This window comes from Falco punctatus (genome assembly GCF_963210335.1).
Source record: "Falco punctatus genome assembly, chromosome: 1".
Lineage (NCBI taxonomy): Eukaryota > Metazoa > Chordata > Aves > Falconiformes > Falconidae > Falco > Falco punctatus.
In genome coordinates this window covers 125,926,090-125,951,916 of record NC_137580.1, presented here as the reverse complement: position 1 = coordinate 125,951,916, position 25,827 = coordinate 125,926,090, and the positions used below count along the sequence as shown (strand labels likewise).

The window sequence follows — 25,827 nt, the reverse complement described above, 5'->3', positions numbered from 1 at the left end:
TGCTGCCAGCCACAATAGCTGTTGGACTGTCTTCATACCTAGAAGCGAGGAAACAAGAGTCAGACCATGCGCAAGCTTGGGACTTCTCCCGCTCCACCAAGCAAATGGTCCTGAGCCAAGAGGATTTGTTTCTGGATGTTTTCTCTCAGCTGGGATCTCTGAAGTCATAAGCTCTCGTGGACTGGTGTGGGTTTTGGATGCTCCCTTCTGTCTGTAGCTGGGAATGTCACGGCCAGAAGGCTGTGGACATCTGCTTCTCTCAATCTGGTGGATTATTTCTTTGGTATTATTCAGCTAGTGCTGTGGTTTTTACTGATCTGGTGGAACTGGCTTCGTTCAGTGAGATCTCCCAACTGACAGATGTGGGAGTTACAGCAGCAGTTACAGCCCAGTGCTACAGTTCCTGTTCTGGGCTATTTAGAGCATCGTGGCTCTGGAGGAGGAAGGAGTCCATACGCACATATAGGACAAATCCTGCTGGCCTTAGGTGAGTCAAGAATATGTATTCCTCCCCCCCCCCCCCTTTTTTTTTTTTTTTTTAAAAAAAAAAGCCTTCCTGTGGGACTGGCTACTTGGAAAACTATATTTTCCCTCACTTGTAGGGAAAATGCAAAATCCAGTGACCTGCTGCACTAGGGGCAGTAGGAGAGTAGACAGGCTTGTGTCTGACAGCTGGACGGGCTTTCCCCTCCTGTTTTAATCAAAGCACTAACTTCTTAGTATTACTTGAGCCTGAAATCTCTAATAAGAGTTTTCTTCCTTGCTGAGTAATGGACAAAGGAGTTAAAGCGAGGCAGTCCCCAAGCAGGTTTTCCTTTCTTTCCCCAGCAAGAGGGATCCCCTCTGGCTTCCCCCACTTGGAACGTGTCGAAGTGAGCAGTGGTGGCTGCCAGGGGAGCCTGCTGCTTGTTGGGCTCACTGGGGACAATGTGGGGCTTGTCCTGGGGGTACCGCGGGGCTCCCGGGGCCTGGGTGGATGCAGGGGGTGTGAGCTGAAAGGCTCCCTTTGGAGGGGAGGGCAGTGTCAGCCTCCTTGCAATGGAAAATCCACTTTCCTGGGGGGTTCTAGCAGGGGGACTGCTAGGAAATGTTGCCAGGGCTTTGTATTTTGAGGGGACTTGCAGCAGCATTGATATCTCAGGGGTGTGATGCTGGGAGATGTGCCCAAGGGGCTTTGCGGGAGCAGCTGTGGATGTGTGAGGGTACGTGGCCTGGGAGAATGGGGATTTCTGCTTGGGTGGAGAATAGCTGGTGGTTCCTGTGCTGGGGGAGATGGAGTTTGCCCTCACCAGCCTTTTGTGCTGTCTCTTGTCTGGAGGTAAATAAATGCAGTGGTCCTGTCTTTGTTTTCATCTGGGACTGGCCGGCTAGTGACACCTGACTTCTGTGGTCCCTGTGTGTTTTGGTGAGGACATCCTCCTTTGGTCCCAGTTCCCTGTGCGGGCTCTGAGCCTGCAGCGGCTGCGGCCCTTTGCTCTGAACTGGAGTGGGTCCAGCTTGGTGTTGGGGCATGGAGCAGAGGTGGCTCTTCCACTTGGGAAGCTGCTGTGGTTCACCCTGCTTAGACTGCTTTCTCATGTGGGGGGCTATTTTTGTCATGAACTTTCCTCTGGGAGAGCAAGGCTGAGATGTGATGAATAAAGGGAAAACTGCTGCTGGGAGAGACTTGGGTTTATTAAAGTACACTTCTGGTTTTGGGTAGAGCTCATCTGTTCTTGTTTGCTGGTGATCAATCAGTCCAAGAAGTTTGATGCAGGCTGGCAGGGATGTGAGGTCTATGCTGGTGTCCAGTATGGCTGTGGACATGTTCTGCAGCAGCTGAGCAGTGGGCTGTGCCAGTATGGTTAAAGAGAAATGGAGAAGAACTGTAAAGCTGCTGTTACTCACTTTCACTGAGTGCAGATCCAGGAGGACGAGGTGCGTGGCCTCCCTGGAGAGACAGCTCTGCCAGCTGGGTGCTCTTCAGGATGGAGGGAGATGGCAAATGCAAACCTGAGGAACTGAGTGGCTGAAGCTCACTTGACTTCTGTTCTGCACTGCAAACTTCCAGCTATTTGAACAGAGTTGGATGCTTTAATTTCCTTCCCTTGTCAGTGTCTGACTGGTGCTGTTACATCTCTGCCTTTTCTCAGCCCCTTGGGACTGTGGTTTTTCCTTGATGAGCATCTGAATGTACCAAGTACATGACTCCATCCCTCTGTAGTGTGAGTCTCTTGGCTTTCTGTCCTGTCCGGGCCTCTGAAACCCAGGCTGGAGGAGGGATGAGACTGCACATGCCCTCGCTGGTAGCACAGCAGATTCTTGAGTGCCGAGCTCCTTAGCTGAGGGGCTAAGGCAAGGCAGAGGCTTTCCACCCTGGACTAGCATAGCGCAGCTCAGGCCTGCTTGGCTCTGCACCGGCTTCTGCGCTAAGGGGCCAGGCTGGTACTTGGAGTTTGGTTTTATTTCTTGCATCTTCAGCTTTTTTGGAGAGATGTCCTGTGAACGGATGCCTTTGCTGTCTGCTTGGCTGCTCTCAGGTGCAGTAAGTGATGCGCTGAGCCCTGCTTGCGCTGGGGACCTTGCTGGGAGCCTGGGTCCCTGGTGCAGATGCCAGCCCTCCTGTGAAGCTGCTGGGGGGGCTGGGGCCGCCCCTTCTGGCACTGCGCTTCTTTGCAGGGATCCGGCAGGAAGCATAAACCGCAGTCTGCTGCGGAGATCCCTGCCTCTGCCAGCAGGCAGCAATAGCTTGTTAACATGAGCTTAAGTGGCAGTCCCTCGTCACGCACTCTGGCCTGTCAGAGGCGCTTTGTCACCTTTAACTGCTCAGTGGCATCCCCGGACTGGCCTCTCCACCCCCTCCGCCCCGCCCCGTGCCCGGTACCCCCTGCCTGAGGGGTGCTGCTGGGTGCCTGGTGGTGTTTGCTCCCCGGGAACTCCCATGCAAATGGACAAAAAGCTTTCGGGTCTGATGCACCCCGCTCTCCCTGCTCGCATCTCCCCCGCGGGCTGTTCCCCCCCGGGGGGCCGAGCCCCCTCTCCCGGGGCTGCGGGGGGGGAGGCGGGGCGGGGCGGGCGGCGCTCCTGGGTGCGCGCTGCCCCCTGCCGGCAGCGGCGGGCAGGGACCGGGCAGCAGCGGCAGTGCCGCGCGCAGCCGCCAGGGGGCGGGCGAGGGTAGGCGGCGCTGCCTGCCCGGGCGTTCGGGTGCGGGGGGGGGGGGGGGCCGCGCATCTTGGCGGCCTGGGAAACGCCAAATTTCCCCCCTCACACCCCTTGTCTCTGGGTAAACTCCCCCAAATTCTACCTCGGACCCCAGCTCTGCGTGAGCCTCTGCAGGGGCCAGGGAGGGAAGGAACCCACCAGCTGCTGTGCGGCTCCTCGGGCTGAGAGGGGGGTGTCGAAGGGGAGGTGGTGATTGCTGGTGGGGGGGGTTATCTGAGGGGGTCTTGGTTTAGTCTGGAAGTCCATTTTTAAGGATTTTGGGTGGTAGGAGAGAAGACGGCTGTGGAGAGTATGGTGTGCTTCCAAACCACTGAAGTGGTCAATGCAAAGGAGCGGCAGAACAGATACATTTCTTCTTACCCAGCAAATTTTTAAGATGGATCTCTAATAAAAAAAAAAATGAGGTTGAGAGGCGGTATGAACAGCATGCTCTTAGTTCTGATGTTACTGGTGCTTTGACAGATGGGACAAATCCTCCCTGTGCTCCTTTCCTCTTTATCTCCTCACAGCCTTGAGCACCCTGTGGGGGCTCGGTTCGGGTACCAACTGGGTGCTTCTTTCCAGGAAGTCAGCAAGTACAGGGCTGTCCCTGCTGCTGCTGGCGTCAGGTGGCAAACGGCACTCGTTCTGTGACAGCAGCCTGGGCAGCCTCTGTGCGGTGCCTGGGAGCTGGGAGAACATCCCAGGAGCCCCCCAACCCTCTCCCTTCTGCTGCTCAGCCCCTCCTGTGCGTATCTGCAGGAGCTCCTGGGGACCCTTCCCCTGGGTGCACCCAAGGAGCCTGCGGCCAGGCTGCTCCTCACAGGGAAGCGAATCCCACCTGTAGGTACGTGCTGAGGGCCTGAAGCTCCAGAAGGAGCCAGACTTCTCGAGATAGTTCTCAGTACAAGTAGGAGTCAAACTGGAAGATGGGATGTTATTAGGGGACGAAAAAAATCAGTATAAACCTCCTGCTGCGGTGTCTGTGCTCATCCCTGCTGCAAATGCCACAGGCTGCCCTTGTTCTCTGAGCTGAAAAAAAAAGGGGGGGGGGGGGGGAAGGTGTGGGGCAGGTCACGGGGGGTGCAGCCTCGTGGGGAGCGGAGGTTGAGTGGGATAGGGCTGCTCCATCCCCAGCCGTCTGAATTGGGGTATAGTGGGAGGAGAAAAAAAAAAAAGATTGTTGTCTGTTGTGGGTGAAGTGGCGGGGGGTGCCGGGCGCTGCCCGGGGGGGCCGGCAGGGCTGCCCGGCCCGCGGCCGCTGGATGGCAGCGATGCTCCGCGCACCGCCCGCCGCGCCCACCGCCCCACCGGGGCTGCCACCGGGGGCGGGGGGGTGCCAGTGGGTGCCGCCGCTGTGCGAAGCCCTTGTCCCTCCCGGACCCCCCCTCTTCCCCAGCCCGTGCGCTCCCGGTCCCATCCCTGCGGAGGCTGGGTGCAAGGGTGCAGCTGGCAAAGCCGTGCTTGGCCTCTGGTTTGCCTTTGGATGTGGCTGCAGGGAGAGATGGAAAGTGGTTTTGTTGAGGGCAGGGGGGCGGAAGGTCCTGCTGGATGAGCAGCATCCCCGCGCTGGCTGGAGCGGAGGTTATGGCACGGCAGCTCCCAGGGTGGGCTTGGCAGGTGGCTGACCCGCTGCTGAGGGCGTTTGTTGGTGCTTTGAGACCTGAATTAAATCCCCTACGAGGGCGTCCTCTGTGACGGTGGGTACCCAAATTGGCCACTCCAGGGCTGCCCGAGCCCTGTTTCTGCCAGCTGTTCCGAACATCCTGGGGTGCTCAGGGAGGGATATACCCACAGGCAAGTGCGCTGAGACCGGGGTGCCAAAGCAATGAGGGATGAGGGCTGGGAGGGAGCAGATCTGGGTTGGAAAACATGACATCTCTGGATCTGGTTTTAGCCAAAAGCACTTGACACGTAGGAAAGATGCTAAGCTGTATCTAAAAAGCTGCCGCTCCATGAGCGTGACCTGGAAATGTGGGTGCTGAGGGCAGGGCTGGTCCTGAGGACTCCTCGCATGGTAACTCCGGACCATACCTGGGGCATTGCTTTGGGAATTGGGGCTGGTGTGCGCAGGGGCGGGAGGACACTGGGAGAGCAAGAGGCTGATGCTTGGGTGGTGGTTGCCTGAGGGGTGTGATGCGGAGGCATCTGCTGTCCCTGCCTGTTTCCAGTGTGCTCCGAGCAGGCCACCTACACAGCATTCCTGGAGCTGCATGGCTGGTGCAGGGACGATCAATGTGCAGCCTTTCTCCAAAGAAAAAGTATTGAAAACCACCTGCTCTGCCTCTCCCTTTCTCATCATCCTTCCCCTCCCTCCTCTGACTCCCCCAGGAAAGGGGGGCTTGGGAGCGCTGTCTGGCTCTGGCTCTGCTTCCATATCCTTCTGTCTGGAAGCGGGTGAATTATTGCTGGATAAACCAGCGTGTTTGGCTGCCTTGAAAAGCACTTCCAGAGCAGTGACAGACTACTTGGTCGGCACCATTCACGTTGAAAGGTTTCACTGTCCAGGCTGCCTCCTTGATGGCTGCAGCCAACTGCAAATTCCACCAGCCTACCAGCCCCAGAACTGGGTTTCCATGGTGAATGCATTTTGGTTTTGCACCTAAAAGCTTGGAGCTTTGGGGAAGTTCTTTGCCATGAGTGTCACTGTTTGCCTGTTGGGCTGTCGTGCTGCTCCGGAGGAGGTCCTCTGGCTTTCCCTGGCTGGCTGCTCCCTTCTGGGGGAGAGCTGCCTGCCCAGCAGAGATGCTTCAAAGGCGTCTGACAGCTGATGCCTTGGGGACAGGCTCACAAGCTTTGTCCTTACACTGCTGTGGGCTCCAGCACACACCTCTGCCCCTGGGGTGCTGTGTGAGGCTGAGGTATGGGTCTGTCCTGGGAACTGACTTTTTTTTTTCTCATGCTGGGACCTGTCCCTGTGCAATGCAGCAGGCAGATGTATTGACTCCTTCTATGCATGCCTTGTGCCTTCCACTTGCTGTTACAAACCGCAATAAACCTGGCTTAACTTGCCAAGGTGCTAGCTCAAGCCCTCCTGACACGACTTGCATGAAAACCAAATGAAATGTTTATATAGGGACTTTGCATGGAATGAGCTGCAAGTGGCACCTTCAAATAAATGTGTGTGTGTGCCCCCCCACCGCGCTGCACCGCTCTCCCGACCCCCTCCCAGCCTTGCACGTGTCAGCTGTGAGGCAAAGAGCTTGTTTCAAAACTTTATCTAGGCTTCCCATGCATTGCCTCGCATGCCTTTCTGACATGAAGGAGGTTTTGAGTTTATGGATTTGCCCTTCCTCGGGGGTGCATCTGCCCAGCTGCTCTGCAAGGACATCTCCTGTGCCCCAGGAGCTGTGCTGCACCCTTGTCCTCTGGAATGCTCTTTTCATTGATATTTTCTGAGAACAAAAATGCCTGCTTTGTTTCCCCTGTCCCTTTCTTTCCCCACGCAGAAGGGGAGGGAGAAAATGACTAAAATATTTTCTTGTAACAAAAGGCTGAGGGTGAATCTAGATCAGCCATTCTGATCCATTTAAGGCAAAATCTCCAGGGTTTTCAGTGAAGAAATTAAAACACTGGAGCTTTCTCTTTTCTTCAGAAGAACAAACAGGAGCGGTTACCACTTCCTCTAGCTCATAAACAAAACCAGCCCGACGTCTCCAGGAGAAACCCTGCCAAGAGACTTTCCTTCCTAATTGTTTGATATTTTTTCAGTTCTGATTAGTATTCGGGAGTGCCTGGCACACAAGCGGGAAGTTTCAGGAACAGGCTGTAGATCTTGCTTCAAGCAGATCCTACCCCCTCTTTCCATCCCATGCCCTCCTTTGCTGTCCCACTCACCCTCTCCCTCCCTCCCTCCCTTTTCTTCCTGCTTTGTTTTCCTTCATTATTCCAGGGCTGCTGCTGGTGTCTTCTGGCCACCAAACTCTGGCGCTTGCTTTTCTTGTTGAAGCTTTGCTGCATTTGCAGGAGCTGCATCAAGGGCTCTAAAGGCTTTTTCTTGACCTGCTCTTCTGCAGTTCCTTTGCTTTGCTTTCAAGGCTTTGCTCTCCGGAAGGAGCTTTGGCTGGACCAGCTGCAGGGGGATTCACCTTTCCTTGGAGGAAAGAGCAGGGCATTTGGACCAAACTTAATAAATGCTATAGAAGAATAAAGGGTGCAACTGTCTCGGTGTCCCACGGTGTGGGGATGGAGTCTGCTGCCGAGCTGCTCCCACCTGTGCACCATGAAATCTCCTCTGTCGGCCCCAGCGTCCTCTGGACTTTGTCACCAGTAAAAATCCTTTCTGTGGCAGTATGGGAGCCTCCAGCTCGCCTTGGAGGTCCCCAGCGTGGAGTCCTGTGTGGCTGCTCGCTCTGTCATGGGACAGTGACTCATTGGAGACTGTCCCGGGGTAAGCAGGGAAACCAACTTGGGATTATTACTTTTTTTTTTAACCTCTGACATCCTTCCCTAGGCAGCCAGTCTGGGGCTGTACCTGCTGCCAGTGCTTCTGCCCTGAGCTCCTGCCCTGAGCCCACTTTTCCGAGTGACTTTACTGTGCAGAGAAGAGCTTTCCTACGTCTGTTTGTGGCTGGGTTTTAATGTCTAACATTGTTCTGAGTTCTGTTCTTGCATCATGTGCTGGAGATTAGGAAATCGGTAGCGATAATAAATATCGCTGAATGAGTGGGTGTGGGCAGGAGGGAGGGAGAAGAGTGATTTAAAGGGCAAGAAAAACTGTGTGTTCCCCACGGGCAACGCTCTTTTTGCAGGGATGAGTCAAGCTTTTACGCCCCCTTTTGCAGGAGGCACCTGTGTGATAAAACAGTTCATTTTTGAGTATGTGGTTGGAAATGCTCCTCAGCAAAACTGGGTTGTGTTGGGATATGGTGTGTGTCCCCAAGCATCCCACCTCCCCTGCAAGTGGTGGTCCAAAATCTCCTTCCTGCTGGGGGGGATGGGAGCTTGGGGATGCAGGGTCCCCGCTAGCCACGTGCCGTTGTTCAGTCCCTTCTGGGCCGAGCACCAAAATCCCTTCGTTGGAAACCAGTTTGTTGAGTGTCTAGTGTGTGCTCCCTGCCTCTGGGAACACACAGCTTTGACTCTGTGACTCAGCCTGAATTTCTTCATCGTATAAACAACCATCACGTCTTGGGCTTTTCTCACGCTTTCCCTGCTGTAGTTTCCAAGCAGTTCGTAAACTGCTTGCAGACTCTGGCTGGTAACCCCTCCGGGCAGGCAGGTGAAGCAGCATTTGCTTCTCTTTAATTTTTCAAGAGGGGAAACTGAGGCTCCAAAAGCTGAAGTAGCTTATCAGAAATCACGTAGGGAAATGATGGCAAAGCACAGAGCCCCGTGGAGACTGCAGGATTGCACCTTCGGTCTTGCTGTGGCTGAGCTGATGGCTTCGCTCCTTGCGCTTTGCCCCATGCCGTGTTCAGGACGGAGGGGCAGAGCAGTCACCCAGCCTTGCTGTTCCTGGTCTTGAGCAAGACGCGCAGGTATCTCTGGATGCACTTCTCCTCTTTCCATGAACACTGCAGCTGCCGGGGCAGGGGATGCCCAGAGGGAAAGGCACTGCTGAAGCGGTGTTTGGGGAGCAGTTCCTCGTGGAGCTCCATGTGCAGCTTGTTGCAAGGTTCTTATCACTGCAGCCAGCGTCTGAGCAGCTCGAAAATGGCATTAGCAATATTCCTCTGGGGCAGGAAGATATTATCCCCTTTTTACAGAAGGGAAGGGCAGCTAATACAGCACAGAAGGATTAGGGCTGGGATTTTTCTAAAGCTTCCTGGTTAAGAAGGCTGTGACTTGCAAGTCACTCCAGTTACTCAGGAGCCCGTGTGTAAAACTTCTGGTTGGAGCAGAACGTTGAGCTTGGGTCTGTGATGGCCCAGTAACTCCAAGCTGCTCAGCAGCTGCAAGGTACCACAATGATTGCAAACGCCTTTTTTTGACCACTCCTTCCTCCTTGAGTTTTACCTGCCAAGGTTTCCATCCTATTTTTTTTTTTTTTTCATTTCCTGATATTTGCCCCGTGGCTGGGATGGGATGGGAGAGGCTTGGCAGGAGCAGGGGGAGATGCCATGGGGTGGGGGTGATAAGCAAATCTTTGAAAACAAAGTTCAGGCAAATGTATGACCAAGTGGAGAGTAGAATCCCCTAGCTGGAGATACGGCTCACCTTGGAGCAACCTGTGCAGTGTGTGAAGGCTCTGGAGGAGCTCTGATGCTCTGTGTGTCTGGGGGAGCTTTGTGTGGCATCCTCCCTCACCCGCACAGGCGGCTGCTGCTTGCTCTGTTGTACCTTTTGCACTCCTGTTTGATTCTTCTTGCTGGAGGCTTTTTGCTGGTGCTGCTCTTGCGTTCCCCGGCGCTTTTTCATGTGAAAATATGACTTCTTGCTTTCAGGACTGTTGTACACTGTTTATTACAGATGGTTTGTGTTTGCTCTGCCCCATTGACTCACAGCATCAGAGCTGTGTATGCGGCTTTATTATAGAGTAAACCTGAAATCAGTTTTTAGCATGGGCTGTTTTTCCAGCTGGGAGATGGGAATAGCTGGCCGTGGAGCCAGGCACCTTGGGCCTGGGCAGTCTGTGTGGTGATCGCTTCCCTTTGGCCCCGAGAAATGCATTGCCTTGCGGGCACCGAGGATGGGAATGGTCCAGCTTGTCATTTCTGAGGTGGGGAGGGCTTGCCTTTCTCTTCTTTGGTTGTCTTTTGGGACTGGATGAGAGGAAACAGCTGTTGCTGGCAGCAGTGAAGTTGGTATCTGGCAAATAACTCCAGTTTGTACAGTTAAAATCCCCAAGGGCAGGGGCAGAGTAGCCTGCAGGCAGGAGGGCAAGAGACCAACTCAGCTGAGCAGCCCCGTTGCCTGTCCCTGCTGGGGCATCTCCTGCTCCAACATTTGGGTAAAGTTGTCTGCCCAAGAGCTGTGTCTTGTTTTGATGTTTTTTGGCATCCCTTCCCGCACTTGGAAGAAGGACGATGAGGTGTCGGTACAGGTAGAGCGAGTTCTGTGCTGACCTCCCCTTCTTGGCCAGGATTTAGCCGGATGCTCGTAAAAACTTCTTTCTCCAGCTCCTGAAACTTGTTCCAAGAGGCTTTGGCTGGTTTTGGGAGGCATGAACATTTGCAAGACAACGGGGCACAGCGTTTAGTGTGTGCTAGCTGGGGGGTGGCTGCCTGCCCTCCAGGTGAAGCCCTGGCTGCGCTGCCCAGCTGCAGCCCTGCCCGGCCGCTCGCTCAGCACCATCCTTGCCTGCCGCAGGGAGCTGGGCCGCATGCTGCTTCCCTGGCGCCCCGAGTGAGGGCAGAGGCGGCTGTTTTGGTAATGAATCTAAAAGCGACTCATTCTTAAAATGTGTTGAGGCCTGCCGAGAGCATCCTTGCTGGGATGAGGTGGAGAGGGGCTGTATAGGTCTCCACACCATCCCAAAGTGAGGCCAGGACCAGCTGCTGGGAAGGAGCTGGGTGACCTCAAATGTGCTTTTCACAGGGCGGTGATGCTGGGGAGCTGAAGGTCAGGAGTGTGGGCATCTGAAACAAGATTTCACCAGGAAATCCCCTTAGAGCAGGACACTGCTGTCGGTTCTTCCCTCGGCCATGGTCCATCTTCAGCCCTGAGTGGGAGCTACATGACAAACATCTGACTACTGGCATTGCTTGTTTTTTGTTTTTTTTGGTTTTTTTTGTTTTTTTTTTTTTTTTAAACTCCCCCTGATTACCTGTACTCTGACCTCAAAACAGCATGTGGTTTTTGAGCCCTGCTGGGCGAGGACAACGCCAGCAAGGCCGACGGGTTTCTGTGTGCTTCAGGGTTTCTTGCCCAAGTGCCTCTGGTTCTCTGCAGACCTGGTGGGCTCCCCTGCCGGGGAGAGTCCTCGCTCATAAAGAGTGGTGCTAACGGAGGATTAACGGTTAATCAGTTGTTCATGGAGGGTTATAAACAACCTGTCGGGCTCTTTAACACCTTTCGCTGATGTGCTCGTTGCCCTTCATAACACATTCCTGTCTGTCTGATGCAGCCTTGTAACCTCGATTAATCACCTGTTAGCTCCTGCTGCTGAACGTGGCTTGGATGGTGCTCAGCAGCCTGTGGACCCCACCTGCTGTGCCAGGATTTCCCAACTGCTCGGGGGACCCAGCGAGGGCTGGTGGGGAGCCCCATAGAGCACGCGAAGAGCAGGGAGGCTCCGCAGCCCTTGTGCTTGGTGCTGTGCCCTCCCCATGCTCTGCTCTTCCCCAGGAGCTGGGGATGGAGACGTTGCTGGGAGAGGTTTTAGGGTGTCAACGACCACCTCAGAGGGAAGGTCCAAGGGAAGGTCTTCTGGGTTGATCCCACTGAGGCGGGATCCAGCGCTGAAGGTTTCTGTATCCATCATGTTGATGTAGCAAGGGACCCTGCTCCCCCTCGGGTCAGCTCCCACCTCCCAGGAGATGAGTCCCGGCCCTGTGCAGCAGCTCCCTGCCCGGTGGAGGAGAAATGTCCAGCTCTCCTGTGCTGGTTTTGGTGCTCTCCTTCTGGCGTTTGGGGTACAGCGTGCACCCTTCCTCCGGGATGCTGGGGAGCTCGCCTGGTTAAGCAAACACTGCTGGGATATTACCTGTCTGTTAACCTGTCAGCGCTGTTTTGCAGCTCCATTTAATCTCCGGTTGTGGAATTTCCCCTGCAGTTTCTGCCTCCCCCTTGCTGCCCCCTTCCCACGATCAGGGTAATTAAATATTGTCTGAGTCCCGTCACTTAATGGCCCGGTTGTTTGCCAAGGGGAGATAACCGAATGTTTGCTTGCTGTAGACCAAGGACATGGGCAGCTCGTGCCCAGACAGGGCAAGTCACCAGGCCATGGGGTGACGCTTGCGTGTGACATGTGGCTGCAGTGGCAGAGCTCTTCCCACGGGGCACAGCAGCACCTGCGGCCAGTGCTGGGAAGGGACGTGTCTGGAGCAGCCTCTGCCCTTTGGATGCGTTTCTACTCTGCCCTGATCAGTTAAATACCAGTGTTGCTGTGTCTTCAGAAACTCTGGTCAAAGGAAAGGTCTAGCCATGAAAGGAGGTTCCACTTCTTACATTTTTTAATATTCCCACTTCTTAGGTATTTTTTTTCCTTGTTGTTCTAAGTTGCTGTTTGAAATTTTTATTTTTTTTTTTAATTTTTTTGCTGAAGCTTGAGGCTGTTGGTAGATGCTCACCCAAGTCTAGGACAGGAGAGCTGACCAAGTGCTGGTGTCCCCACTGTCCCCCTGCCCGCACAGGGCTGTGAGTGGAGATGACAGTGGGCTCTGGATGGAGGAAGCAGAGACCAAACGTTCATCATGGGCAAAGTCAAAGGGTCCTGGGCTTTGCTGCACGTCCTAGAGCTGTGTGCCCGGGTTGGAGCAGGTCAGCTGGCAGGTGCTGTGCCTGTTCCCTTGCCGAGGCTGGTCCCTTCCAGCCGTACCTCTGCCGCGCGGTGAAGGTTGGTGGTTTCTCCACCCACGTGAAATGGTCTGACGGCCAGTGTATGGGCTGGGCTCTCCCTGCCTGCCCAGTGCCCTGCGGGGAGCGTGTGCTGGAGGCATGGGCCAGGTCCTTCCTTCCTGAGATGGTGATGGGGCTCTCACAGCCCAGCACACCCTTGCCAGAGCCATCCTTAATCCTTGGGATGGGGCAGGGCATGTGGCATGTGTGCCAGAAGAGCCCAGCTTGCCTTTCTCTGCCCAATGGATGGGTGCTAGTGAGGAAAAAAATTGCCAAGGACCCTGTCAGCCTGAAAGCCTGTCCTGTTTTGTTTTTGTTTTGTTTTGTTTTGTGTGGTTTCTTTTTTTTTTTTTTTTTACTGTTGTGCTCAAGTCTTTGCCAGGCTTTAAGCTAAACACGGGGCCTGGGGGTGAAAGCAAGCTCCCATCTGGAGCACGCCCGGGGAGACCAGCAGTGATGTCTATACCTGTCACCTACCAGCCACACAAAACACGGGCTCTGGTTTATTGTTTGCTGTGCTGTGGGGTGATAACTCACCTTTGGGGAAGGCAGAGGTGTGGTGGCACGGCTGTGCTGCCCACGCATCGCCCCTTCCCCCCGCCCGGAGGTGGCTGCTTCGCAGCACTGGTTCAGGTGCCTGTGGCTCCGTTTCAAGCATCTCGGTGCTGGAAAGCTTCGTGCTTGGACAGCATGAAGAGGTTTATAGACCCGCTACTACTTCTAAGCGAACAGGCAAGTCAGGTTTTACATCCCAGGAGCTCTGAACTCAGTCCGCACAGTCTGCCCGGGAGGTGGAGTTTCCCTTGCAGAGGGCTTTGGGATCCTCTGGAATGATGAGCCATATGTCAGTGATGGATTTAATACTTAAAGCTGTCTGTGAAAGCCAACTTTCTTAAGCCAGAAACAAAGTCCTCTAGTGGAAAGCTCAGAAGGAAGAAAACTCCCAAATTATGATTTCTGGATAGTCTTTAATTTTAGGGATTAGGAGTCAAATTTCTGCATTTCTCCAAGGTTACTGTGAGCACAGTTATAAATTAAAAGTGCTGCAGAACTGAATGCTGTTGCCAGAGCTCTCTAAGTCTGGATGCCGCTTGGCTGCAGATGTCCTTGCTTCACCTTTCCGCAGTCGAGGGGAAAAAAACGTTTACACTTGGCTAGAGAAAAGAGTGTAAATAGTAAAATACTGAGCTGGTGCCCTGTGAAACCCATCACGTAGCCGGGCCCCCCAGCCTGGCCCCGCTCCGCTCGCTGGGGCTGGGCTCCGAGCGAGGAGCCGGGCTGGCCCCAGAGCCCTGGCTGTGCTGGGACCTTCTTCCAGCGCAGACCTGGCTCTTGGCTGGTGCCTGACCTGGTCCGGCACTTGGGATGGATCTGGATGCTGGGTTTGCTGGGGGAGGTTTCTCCGGCAGCGCTGGGTGCTGCAGGCTGAAGGCAGCGCTGCGTGGCCTCGTTTTCCTCCACTGCTAGTGAGACCACCCATCTCTTCCCAGCTCTTAATTTTTTTCAATTAAAGCCTGTTTCTATGCCATGTTACCAAGGCCTGGGCTGTGATGCCACAGCTGTGCTTATGGGGCTTTCCTTGCTGCCTCTGACAGCAGGTTTTCACTCTGGTCTCGAAAGGAGCCGTGCAGCAGATTGAGCGAAGCATGGAGCCCACGCTCCTCTGGCCCTACTGCAGCTGCAAGGGATTTGGAGGTTACCAGCCCTCATCCTCCCAGAAGATGCTAAGCTTGTGATTACATGTATTGTGTTTTGGAGCCTGGATAGTGGGGCTTTGCTCTCACAGCTCTGTTCCTGGCAGGATTAGTGCCCTGAGGAAGCGGGAAAGACAGCTCCATGGGTGCTGGGGGACGAAAACCCAGCTCAGTTCAAGCATTGGAACCAGCTGCCCGGAGAGGTGGTGGAATCACCATCCCTGCAAGTGGTTAAAAACCTCATAGATGCGGTGCTTAGGGATGTGGCTTAGTGGTGGGCTTGGCAGCGCTGGAGTAACGGTTGGACTTGATGGTCTTAGAGGTCTTTTCCAACCAAAATGATTCTATATTCCTGAGTATCTGAAATCCAGGAGCCACCTGGGAGAGGGCCAGCGGCTCCCCCAGCATCCCACCACTGTGGGCAGGAGCTCCACCAGCCATTCCCCTGTTTTCCCCACCCCCCCTGAGCCGTTTGGTACCTGTGAAGGGCTCCAGCGTCTCCCCTTGCCCCTACACTTGAAATGAAGTTGCTGACTGCACGGCCTCCCTTTTGTCTTCCCTTCCTGAAGCTTGTGCTACCTCTTGAGCTGGCTCAAAGGCTCTCCTTCGGCGAGGCTCAATAGACACTACAGAGAAATGAGAGGAGGAAATTAAACACAGTGGGTGTTGGGCCAGCACCCTGGAAGCTGCTCCGTGACCGGGCTGCCAAAGACCCCGGCGCAGCTCCGTGGCTCAGAAGTCCCTCGGTGGTGGGGAGGAATGAGAGCACGGGGAGCGACAGGCTTTTGTTTGACCACCAAGAGAGAGCAGAAGTCTTCCCAGGCAGCCAGCCAGGTTGTGCCCTGGGGATGTGAGATGCAGCCAGGCCCCGAGCCTGGTCCCCAGCGCTGCTCTGGGGGCTGCTGGCATCGCTGTGCTTGGGGACGGTGGGGGGTGGCCAGCCTGGTCCCAGCTCAGCATCCCAGAAAGCGCAGGTGTTGGCTGCCCTGTCACTTAGGATGAAGTCTTGGTGCCAGCGCACTTGGGGCGATGGGAGCCAGCACAGGTACTGCAGCCCCTGGTGCTCGGGAAACTTCATATTAAAAATAGTTTGGTGTTGGCTTTGTGCGGTGCTTCGTTCTCTCTCTGGTTTTTGCAGAGGCTTTGGGAGTGCTGCTGGGCAGGTGTTGCTGCTCGGGGGTGTCCTGCCCCATACGCTCTGTGCACCCTGTGCTGCTCCAAGCCAAGCAGCGAGCACTGCAGCCATGGCAATTTCTGGAATTTCATGCTTATTAAAGGTTTGGAGATAATTGTTTTTTTTTCTTAAAGTTAGAGATTTTGGTGTTGGGTCAGTGCACTGTAGTTTCATTTTTCTTTTTTATTAAGTAACTTTGTAGCTCTTTGCTTTGTAAAGTTAAGTCTGAAAATGCAACCCTGAAGTCTCAAAAGCCAGAAAGCAAATGAAAAGGATGTAAACAAAATTTTCTGTATGTTCAAGTGTTAGGATTCTTTTTTCTTTTTTTTTTTTTTTTTTTTAAAAAAAACACCCATCTTGTGATTTTCACCACTGAGCTTGAGGAGTGGTACAATTACCCTACGCTGGTGATACGCTCTAGTGCCTGGGGAAGCCTGCTGTTGATGTTGGGTTATCCTGGAGATACCTAATTAAGCTTAATTTAAATAAGAGCTGCTTTTACTGAAGTTGGCAGCACATTAACTTCCTTTTCATATACCACAAGTTGTTTGGAAGGGCTTTTGGATGTTGCTTCGACGGCTGAGTGGTGTCATCGTGCTAAAGAAGCAAAACCCCAGCCTTGCTCAGGCGGCTGTTGCTGCAGCAGCTGGGCATCACGGTACCCCCATTGCTGGGGGGCGCCTGGGCTCTGCCCTCTGCATTCCCACCCCCTGGCAGGCAGCGTGGCTGCGTCTCAGCAGGTGACCGCTTTGGTTGCTTTAATGCACCAGCTTGCATGCTGGACGAATGTGGAGCAGAGGCGCCATGTGCTTTGGGATGAGGTGACAACCGGACATCGGCGGTGGCCGTGACCTCTTCACCATCCCAAGCGGGAGCCGCCGGAGCCCGGGTGCTTGCTTGCTGGCATGGGCGGTGCTGAGGGAGGCTGTCAGGTCACTCCAGTCTAATTATGGCTGGGCCTTTCTCCCCACATCTCTCAAGATTTTTTTTTTTTTTTTTTTTTTTTAAGTGGTAGATTCTGTCCAGGGCTGTTTTAGAGGATTAATATCCCCAAGTGCGTGCTGCTCTGCCGCGGTACAGGAAGGCAGCGTGCGAGGCTGGCTCACCTGTAACGGCTCGTTACTGGCGATTTTGGGTTTGCTCTCGGCCACGTGAGCAGGCTGGCTGGCACTGTATGATTAAATTAGTTTCTAGGAGAACAAATCCCGGATTAGCGTAGCCATTTGCCATGCTGAAAGTGGAGCCCTGCTAATTAGGTTTATGTAACGGGCTCGCATGGCGTCCTGTAATCGGTGAGGGGCACGGGGGGAGAGCTGGGGCGGCTGCGCTGGTTAATTGGGAAGCACGCTGGGGTCCCTGGGGACCACTGGAACTGCTGAAGTCTGGGCTGAACTTCTGCAAATTAAAAAAAAAAAGGCATTGCAAAGCATTGCTTCCAGCAGTACCAAGAAATGCGTGCTGTGCAATCGAGCTACCGTTGTTCTCTGCTTGTTGCTGGGACCGGAGATTTCTCCGACCTCTTGTCTCGTGTCACAGGCACCTTTTCCTCCGGACCGTGGCAGCGCAGAGGCTGCAGCTGCTCCCTGGCCGTGCTGCCCTGCTCGGCACTGCTGGGCAGCCTCTGCCTGTCTCGCAGGACTAGGTGCCTGTGCACCTGGAAGGTGAGGCATCATCAGGGGGTGGTTATCCCACCAGTGTTGCCTCCTTTTGCGGGGTTAATTGAAGCGGCTGTGGCACTGTGTCAACATGCGGCATTGCTCGTGGGTGCGTGCAGCAGCCGAGCATCGGTGGACCCCTTGTACTGCAGACTGCGGTTCAGCTCCTGCCCAAAAGCGAGGTGTGGGCTTTGCCAGGGCCCCAGGTGCGGGCACATTCCTGTGGGAGATGCTTTGTTTCCCGGGTCTGTTGGCGCAGTTACAATTTCCCGGCTGGGTAGGCAACGCGCAGCATCTGGATGGCCCAGCCAGCCCGCTCCCTCCTGCTGAACAAACCCTAGTAAAAATTGCCCAGCGAACCTCAGTAAAAAATTAATGGAGTAGTCAAAGGCTAATCCATCCCAGGGAAATGTAGATTAAATCCCTGCAGCAAGGGGAGACTTTTCTTCCAGCTGTGATGGAATTGTGAATTTTCCCTTTGCCTCCCTGGCCACCATTCCCCCTCCTCTGCTGGCGATGAGGGAGAGCGGCACAAAGGAACGTCGTTGGCATCGCAGTGACAGGGGAAAGGAGCTGGCTCTCTGACAGCTTGGTGGGCTCTGTAGCAAGAGGCAGAGCTGCCACTCCTGCACATAGGTGGGATGGAGACGGGGATCAGCTGGGGCTGAGGACTGCTCACCGGGGCACGTTTCTGGGGTGCCGGGGCGGGGAGAAATGCCTTTGTGCAACTGGTGGGTTTTGCTAGGTGTAACGGGAGGGTGGAGGTGGGGATGCAGCGAGGCACGTCCCGCGTGTCCTGCATGCCAAGGCTGTGGCAGTGTGATGCAGCGGGCAGGGTCTGTGAGCATCAGTGCATTGCAGAGCTGCAGCACACCCCCTCGGGAGCCATGCTGTCCCCACCCAGCACCCTGCGAGGCCCTGGGAATGGGGTGCAGGGCCTTGGTGTGACCCTCGGGGATTTAAATTGGGGCAGGTCCTAGTAATAGGAGGTCCGGTGGGGATGCTACAGCTGCCCGCTAGGAAGACCCGCCCCCCCCCCCCCCGATGGATGCTTACATGGCGATGAATGCTGCCGGTTTGCAGGGCATGCTCCTGGAGCCTGGGCTTTCCGTGCTCCCTGGCAGAGGAATGCTCACCTGGGAGGGGGGTTTAATCGGGGCAGCACCTGAACACCCCTGCTGTGGGTTGCACCCTGCGTGAGCAGGAGCAGGAACGGTGGCTGTGGGTGATGTCCCTGTTCACGGTGTGCAGGGGCCGAGGGCGGGAGCAGCAGCCGGGCCAGCAGCGCGCACCTCTCCTGCTGCGGCGCGGAGCATCGGTGCTGGCTGAGGATGCGGGGGCTGGTCTGGATCGGGGTGTCCTCCCGGGGCTGGCTCGGTCAGGCTGGTGCGGCTGGTGCTGTGACGGCAGAGCAGGGATGCAGAGGAGGTCGCTGCTGTCCCGAGCCTTCACCTTTGGGAGCGGTGGTGGCTTGTCCTCCCTCTGCTGGCATTTCAGTCCTTAGGGCCAGCTCTAAGCCCAGCTGATGGCTTCGGGTCGCAGGCAGGGACTGTTCAGCTCTAGCTCCCCTTGGTACGTTGCACAGTAGAGACTTGACACCCCGCAGAGACAATCCCCGTGGGCAGGTGATGTCCCGGGAACACGCTGCGGCTGTTGCATGTCATATGGGCTTTTCCTGCTCCTCGTGCTCCGTGCACATCCATCCTCTGCTTTATCCCTGTGTGTCCAGCCCACCACCAATAGTGCTGCAGAGCTTTGATCTGCTCCTAGTGATTAAATTCGTATCATCCAGACTGACAGCTTAATATACCTCAGCGAGGCCGTGCTAAATTAGTTGCCAAAGCTGCAGAAATGCTTTCTGACAGCTACAGGCACTTGATATGTGTGGTGGGTTTTTTTTCTTCTTTTTCTTAGCGTACAGTAAGGGTTGCTTTTGCTCTGTTCGGCGCATCCTTCCTCGAGTTTCATGTAAACTGCTTCACCGCTGCTGGAGCTGCTTTCTGTCTGTTGAGTGGAAACAGCTGCCCTGGAGCACAGCTGCGGGCGCAGGGTCTGGTGTCTGTGTGGGAGCGGGCTCGGTGCTCACATGCAGAAATACTGTGTCATCATATTTTCAAATTTATACGCTATATATATGTCTTAGCTTGTGTTGAATTTTTGTTTTGTGAAAATGATGTGCTGGCTGAACCTGGAGCAGTCAGGTGGGTCCAAACTCTCCCTGCGCCCAGAGGTCTCCTTAGCATCAATGCTGGGCAGCCAGGCTTGTCCTCGGGCTGGTTGACCATGGCTCAAGCCATGTAATGACTGTGAGTCTGTGTTAGTGGTGTTGCGCTGGGGCCTCTCCTTTGGCACTGGCAGCCCTTCAGCTGTGATGTGAAGCCCTGAAAACCACCAGTGAGAAGTGAGATTAGGTATGTATAGATATATATGGGCCATAAAAAGCACGCTCATCCCTGCATCCCCAGGGGTAAGGAGCTTGCTGCTGCTTCCTTCCAGGTGAAGCTCGTGGTCACATAACTCCAGCATCAGCTTCCAAGTGGGTCAGGTCCAAGGGTCAGGAATTAGCATCCGTGGGCAGTGGCCAGCCAGCATCCAAGCCTGCGGGCAGGGGTGGCAGCGGGGACGGCTGTCCCCAGGCACCGGCTCAGCAGGGCGAGCCCCTTCTGATGTTGGCAGAGGTAACTGAATGCCTTGGTTTTTTGGGATTCCCTGGAGCAGATGATAACTTTCACGTCCCCGTGGATGCTCCGGGCCTGGCTTCCTCCACCAGTGAGCTGCAGCTATTTCAGAGTGAAATACAGCACTTTGCTGGTTTCTGAGCCCAGCGGAGGAGCAGCAATTAAAATGCCTTTGATGAGGATCTGCCGGCAGCACGCCTGTTCCATAGCATTAGATTTGTGTACCAAGTTTTCTGCCAGGATTGGGACAGCTTCTCCCTTCTTCTTCCAAAAATGTGCCGTAGCTTTGGATTTCCATGTGCACAATGACAGACTGGGGTTATGGGATGCGAGGCATCCCTTTCTGCAAGAGGCGCCCATGGGTTTGATCAGAGAGGGAAAACCAGACTTGAGATTCACTTTGAACTAACCCTTTTCAGCCAACTTGGAGAAAGTGTTCTCCTTGCCAAGAGCTTGAAGAAAAAAAGAAAAAAACCAACCACCCTTCATAATTGCCACATTTAGAGGAAGGAATTCTAAATAAAAAGTTAATCTCCTCCAAGGATTAGCAAAGCATGCGGCGTCTTGTCAGATGTGGAAGCAAAGTGGAGGCCTTAATTTTTTAAGACAAGAGGGATGTTTCTGTTCAAGTCTGTCTCCGCCACGTGCTGTCCGAGTGACCCGCGCAGGGCTGGAAGGGCCCGAGGTCCCTTGTCCCCTCTGAGGAGGACGAGTTGGTGCTCTCAGGCTGTGCATGGCCATGGTGAAAGGCAGCCGTGCAGGTGGCTGACCTGCCTCCTCCAGCTCCGGCTCTTCTGTGTAAATAGCTTACTTTGGCTGAGAATTCCTCGTATGACATTGTGCAAGAGATTGGGGTGCTGCTCTTTGTACCAGGGTCTTCAGTCTCCTTGAAAAGAGAGATTGCTGCAGCATCTTTCCAGCCGCAGGAAAGAACAGTTTAATTTATCAACTGCAAACTGGAAGAGGTGGCCACTGGCTTTGGGAGTTGCTGTTTTTGGCAGCTGAGCTCCAAAGACACCCGTACAGTTTGGCTTTTGCAGGGCCTGAGCGCACGGAGTTATTAGTCGCTGTTAATTGCGGTAGGAGGTTTGGGAGTTGGTGCCTGGACATGGCTGCACGGAATTAAAAGCTGCTGTTTCCAAGTGTGGGAGTCCTGGTGAAACTCCTGTGTTTCCCAGGCTGACAGGGATGCTTTCCAGCACAGTAACGGGGGAGCTGCCACGTGTCCCCCTGGTTTCCTGAAAAAAAAGCAGCAACTTGTAGGTTTGGTTCCTTCCCTCCCTGTGTTTGTAGGTTTTTTGATTGTGGTTTGTCAATTATCTGCTTCATCTTTGTTTCACCACAGATGAAGGCATATGCAAACCCCAGGCTTGGCTTTTGAAACACAGATGCAAATCAGACGTGGTTAACTTGAAGATGTTGTCTCCACCATACAGGAGATCAGGTCTACCCACAGCCTGGCATCCCCAAGCTCCAGCCCCACTGCAGCAAGCGCAGGGCTGGGTGGGAAGCACCCATGGGAGCTGCCCATCTTCTGGAACTGGAACTTCTTCATGGCACAGCCAGGCATGATATGGTGCTGAGCAGAAAGAAAAGTTTAGCATGAGTTTTCTTTGCTGTCCCCAAATCCCTGCAGCTTGCCCAGCATCACTGGGGGTCAGCAATGCTCTGGCCATGCACTGAGCTCTGGTTTGTTTAATATTTTCTCGGTATCGGGAGAGCCTGGGTGAGCTGAGTTTCTTTATTCTGGATGCTGACACAGGAACACCCCAGCGGGATTCAGCGGGAAACATTCATTTCCGCTGCTCATCCCATTTTTTCCATCACTTGCCACCTGGGACAGGCAGCCCTTTCCTATTACTCTATTTATATTTATCTATTATATTTATTTACTGATTACTATCAGTTGGTACATCAGCTGAAAATGCCCCGAGGTTGTTAGCCTGTGCTGGCTGGTCGGGTTGGTGCTCACACACCGATCTGCCTTGTCCCTGCTAAGGGCTCACTGGGCGGACTGGAGGAAGATGCTTTTGCTGCTGGTCATTTACACCTGAGCCTGACTCGGTGGGGGAGAGCCTCTGCGACTGCAAGAGGTTAAAATTTTGCCCCTGTGTTTACTTTAGTTGGCTGCCACACTGCATAATAACCTGTCAGCACTTCAGGTGGGGATTTATTTGTGCATTAAAAATTGCCTGGGGCGGGCGGATGCAGACACTCTGCAGCATGCTGGAAAATGTGCCTCCAGCGTAAAAACAGCCTCTCCAAATATTTCACCCTTTTAATAAGTACATTTAATTAAAGTCATATAACTTTTTTTATTATTATTAAAAAGGAGGGAGGGGAGGAAAAAAAGAAGTGGGGCCTGCTGAGGCTGCAAGCAAAGACTGGAATACAAAGAGGGGGTTTAAATGTGCATATTTAATGGAAAAGTCATCAACAACATGTTGTGTTTCTCTTTATTTCCCAGCCTTGCTTTTGATTGTGGATAGAAAGTTGAAGGGAGTTTCTGGGTTTCCAGACTGCCTTTTCTCTCCCTCTCTCCATCCACTTCCCTTCTCTTGAAATTTTGTAGAATTATTAATTTTTCCAAACAAAGTTGCCAAATGATGTTGCTCTTGGATAGACTCACAATTGCTTTCTCTTTGCTTGTTTAACCTTCTATTTCTTTAAGTTGGATCCGGGTGAATCTTTAAGCCAGCGCTTCTATTGTGAGCACCTCAAGGTCCCTGCAAACCATTTTCCAGTCCCTGTGGAGGAGGAATAGGAGGAGCTTTGGGAAGGGGCAGTGAGGTGGATCTCTTGAGGTCCTTGATGGGAAGATGCTTCTCTGTGTGGGGCTGTGTGCTAATCCCCAGTTGTGCTGGGCGAGGGGGGGTGTCTGCATGGGGGTGCAGGGGTCGGGGGGAGCCCGGTGCACACCAGCCCTGTGGGATGGGGGCCATGAGGCCACCGTGGCCCCAAGCGTGCCCACCCTGATCTGAGGTCCTGTTTGTTTTCTGTGGCATTGCCTTGCCCCTCACCAAGAGATTAAGCTGGGCTTAACCTTCCACGGAGGAGCACCGCTCGCTGCTGGTGGTGCGGGGGCTGCCGGGGTGCTAGCCTCCCCTCAATGTCACAGCTGACATCCGCGGTTGTGCCAGGAGCAGAGGAGAAGGGGGGATTTCAAAGTTCTGCTAAGTCCAATTTGATCAAATTCCATATAGGAATGTGGTGAGAGATGAGCGTTACACAAAGCGCCTTTATCCCAGCGTGGATGGCATTAAAACAAGATGTGCTTGAGTGTGGTGTGGCCAAGGGTAGGGGAGGCTTCTCCGTGGGGCTTGGCTTCCTGCTGCTGCAGGCACGCGATGCCCTGAGATGCCATCAGGTAACCAATTTTTAGGATGATTCTGCAATTTTTCTCAGAGCTAAGGATGGGAGACAGGAGAGAGCACTTTTCACAGCCAAAATTGCTGACAGTTTTGAAATATGTTGCTGTTACACCTAGAAGCGTAGAACAAGCTCAGTGTTCTCCAGTGAGAGCCTTAAATGCTGCTGCATCGTTAGTGGGAGCTGGAAGCAATGCAGATAATTGCTCTGGAGTGTGAGCTTGCTCTCCATCCCCACAAGCATCACTGAAACAGGTGAGCAGGATCTGTGAGGGGGGGAGCCTGGCTGCCTCCTGAGCCGTGATGTCTGTGTACATAATACTGGTGGCGATGGGATGTTGTGACTGCGCTTTCTTCTTCCTCCAAGGGAGATAAGACTTGCAAAAAAAAAGGAAAAAAGTCTGGTTTTGCAGCCAGTCTGTGCAAGTGCCAAATGCTCGTGGGTTTTTCTGTCATGCAGGATTGTTGTGTATTGCATTTCCAAACCCGGCACCCCAAAAGCTTTCCCCATCAGTTTCTGTGAAATGAACTTTTGCAAGATTTTGGTGCTGCTGTTTCTTTGCATGCCCTTGCGTGCTGGTCCCTCTCTTTCTGATGATTGGTTTTTTTTTTCTGAAGGAAAAATCTGGTGGGTTTGAAGTCTGAAGGAGGGCAGAAGGGTTGTGGACAATAATGGATGTTCTCCTTGGCATTGGAGCCTTGCTGGTGATGAGGAGGTTTGTGGGAAGGGGAAGCTTTGCAAACCTCCCGATACAAAACAAAACAGTATTTAATAGAATAGAGGGGCAGGTAAAGAGTAGGAGAATGCAGTCCCATGCTGTGCTTGCCCTCCCCCCTCCAAGGCATTGCCCCAGCCCCTGAGCGTGTCTCTGCAGGCAGCTTTGCTGGCCCTGCCTGGCTCAGGGTAGGGATATCGAGGACCAAAGATCATATTTGGAAATGCAAATACATGGCATGATTTGCTCCAGATCCTGAATCCTGCTGGAACGCAGCAGTGCAGGGTCACTGCTGGGGAGAATGGGGGCTGCCCTCCCTGCCAGAGCACAGAACATGGCCTTCTTGTGCCTGCCGAGCCTGGGCCAGGATAATAGTCCCTTCAGCCAAGATCCACAGAAGGATTTGGGCTCTTTGCGCTGATTTCCTTGGGAGCTCAAGTGCTGAAGGAGGAGTTAGGAGCCTTTTTCTGGGGATCCGGCTCGTGGGTGCAAGGTGGCTGTTGGCCAGCGTTAAGTAGCGATCTCTTCCAAAGATGCTGTGATCCGTGTCCATGCTGAGGATGAATTTTCCCCCATGGGCATAATCCAGTAGAGATTAGATGGATGCAGGGTTAAGCAAGTGCCTCCTGGGCTGTCGGGGCGGCGCGTGGGGCTGCAGGGTGGTTGAGGGCTCTCGGCTTTCTGACTGGGACGGGGACCTGGTAAAACTGCCTGGGAGAGGGGGATGCCGGTGCTTTTTGCCTTCCCTTTGCAGCAGGATAGGCACAGGAGTGTGTCGCTTTGCAGCTGGAGCTGGCTCCTTCCAGCTGGAGACTGTCTGGACTTACGGACTAGGGAGAAAAGGAGATGGCTTTCTTCTGCGTGCCTGGGGGCCTGTGAGGAGCTCAGTGCTCCTGACCCAGCAGGTTTTGTGGCCAGGCTTGAGGCTTTTGGAGGAAGACACCAAATGGGGCTGCAATGGGGCAGGAGCATGCAACCGCTCTCCGGTCCTCAGGCAGTCACCAGATCTCATCTCAACCCTAAATCCAGGTCATATGAATCTTTATTTTTCTTTTCCTCTCCCGCCTGGAGTCTGCTCTATTCATTTCTGTTTCAAGCGAATGAACCCGCTGTAAAGGAGACTTGCATTCCTCTGTATAATCTTAGGCAAGCATGGCCTGGCTGCCGTTTCTCAATTAAGCGGAGTTTCTCTTGCCTTTCATTCCCTGTCCCCTGGCATCCTAATTGGAGGCGCTGCACCCTGCTCGGCTGTCTGGGGGGGACACGGGTGCCTTTGGCGTGGTGCACAGGGTCAGCGCCGGCTGCCTCGGCAGAAGGAGCCGCTTTGCCGTCGGGGTGCTGCAGGCAGCCATGCCGTGCCGAGCCGCTCCTTTGCGCTGCTTGCTCCATTTTGTTTTCTTTCTGGCAGAGGGAACAAATTTCCTTTTGCATGAAACTGAATTAATTTAGCCTCTCCACAAAGCGTCCCTTTTGTCTTTCTCTCTCCATCTCATTCCTGAAGCGCGGGAGCGTGCATCGCCTGCCCTTGAGCCGCAGCGGTGGCCGGGGTGGAGCAGGGGCACAGGGCTGCGCATCCCTTTGCCCTCCCTCTTATCTCCCTGTTCCCCTTAATTTACCTGCAGCAGCCAAATGAGCTCTGAAATGAGAAGCCTTGTTCCTCATAGCAGGTGTGCCATGTGCCAAACCTTCCTTTCTTGCTTGGGAACCAAACCCAGCTTTCTGTGCCTGTCCCTGGTACTGGTCTGTGTTGATGGGATGAGGGTGGAGAGCCTGTGGGCAGCCCTGATGCTCTTCTGCAGAGTGGGGTTCATCCCTGCTGATGGATGATGGAAGCAGAGACATGTGAAACTATAAAAACAGGGTTGGGAAGGAGTGGCATTTAGTGGCATTTAGTATTTGCCCAGCTCTGGTCCAGCTGCTC

General features: G+C 54.0%; 2 long non-coding RNA genes across 2 annotated transcripts in view; one reads left to right on the top strand and one right to left on the bottom strand.

Moving 5' to 3' along the window:
* The window catches only part of LOC308063760, a 62,294-nt gene that overhangs the window by 12,302 nt on the left and 24,165 nt on the right, over positions 1-25,827 (top strand). The gene's annotated exons all lie outside the window — the stretch shown is intronic.
* Positions 518-21,652, bottom strand: LOC308063761. Its single transcript, XR_013928072.1, has 3 exons — positions 18,201-21,652; positions 14,795-14,941; positions 518-13,775 (listed from the first exon to the last, which is right to left on the bottom strand). It is a non-coding gene; the product is annotated as an uncharacterized lncRNA (long non-coding RNA).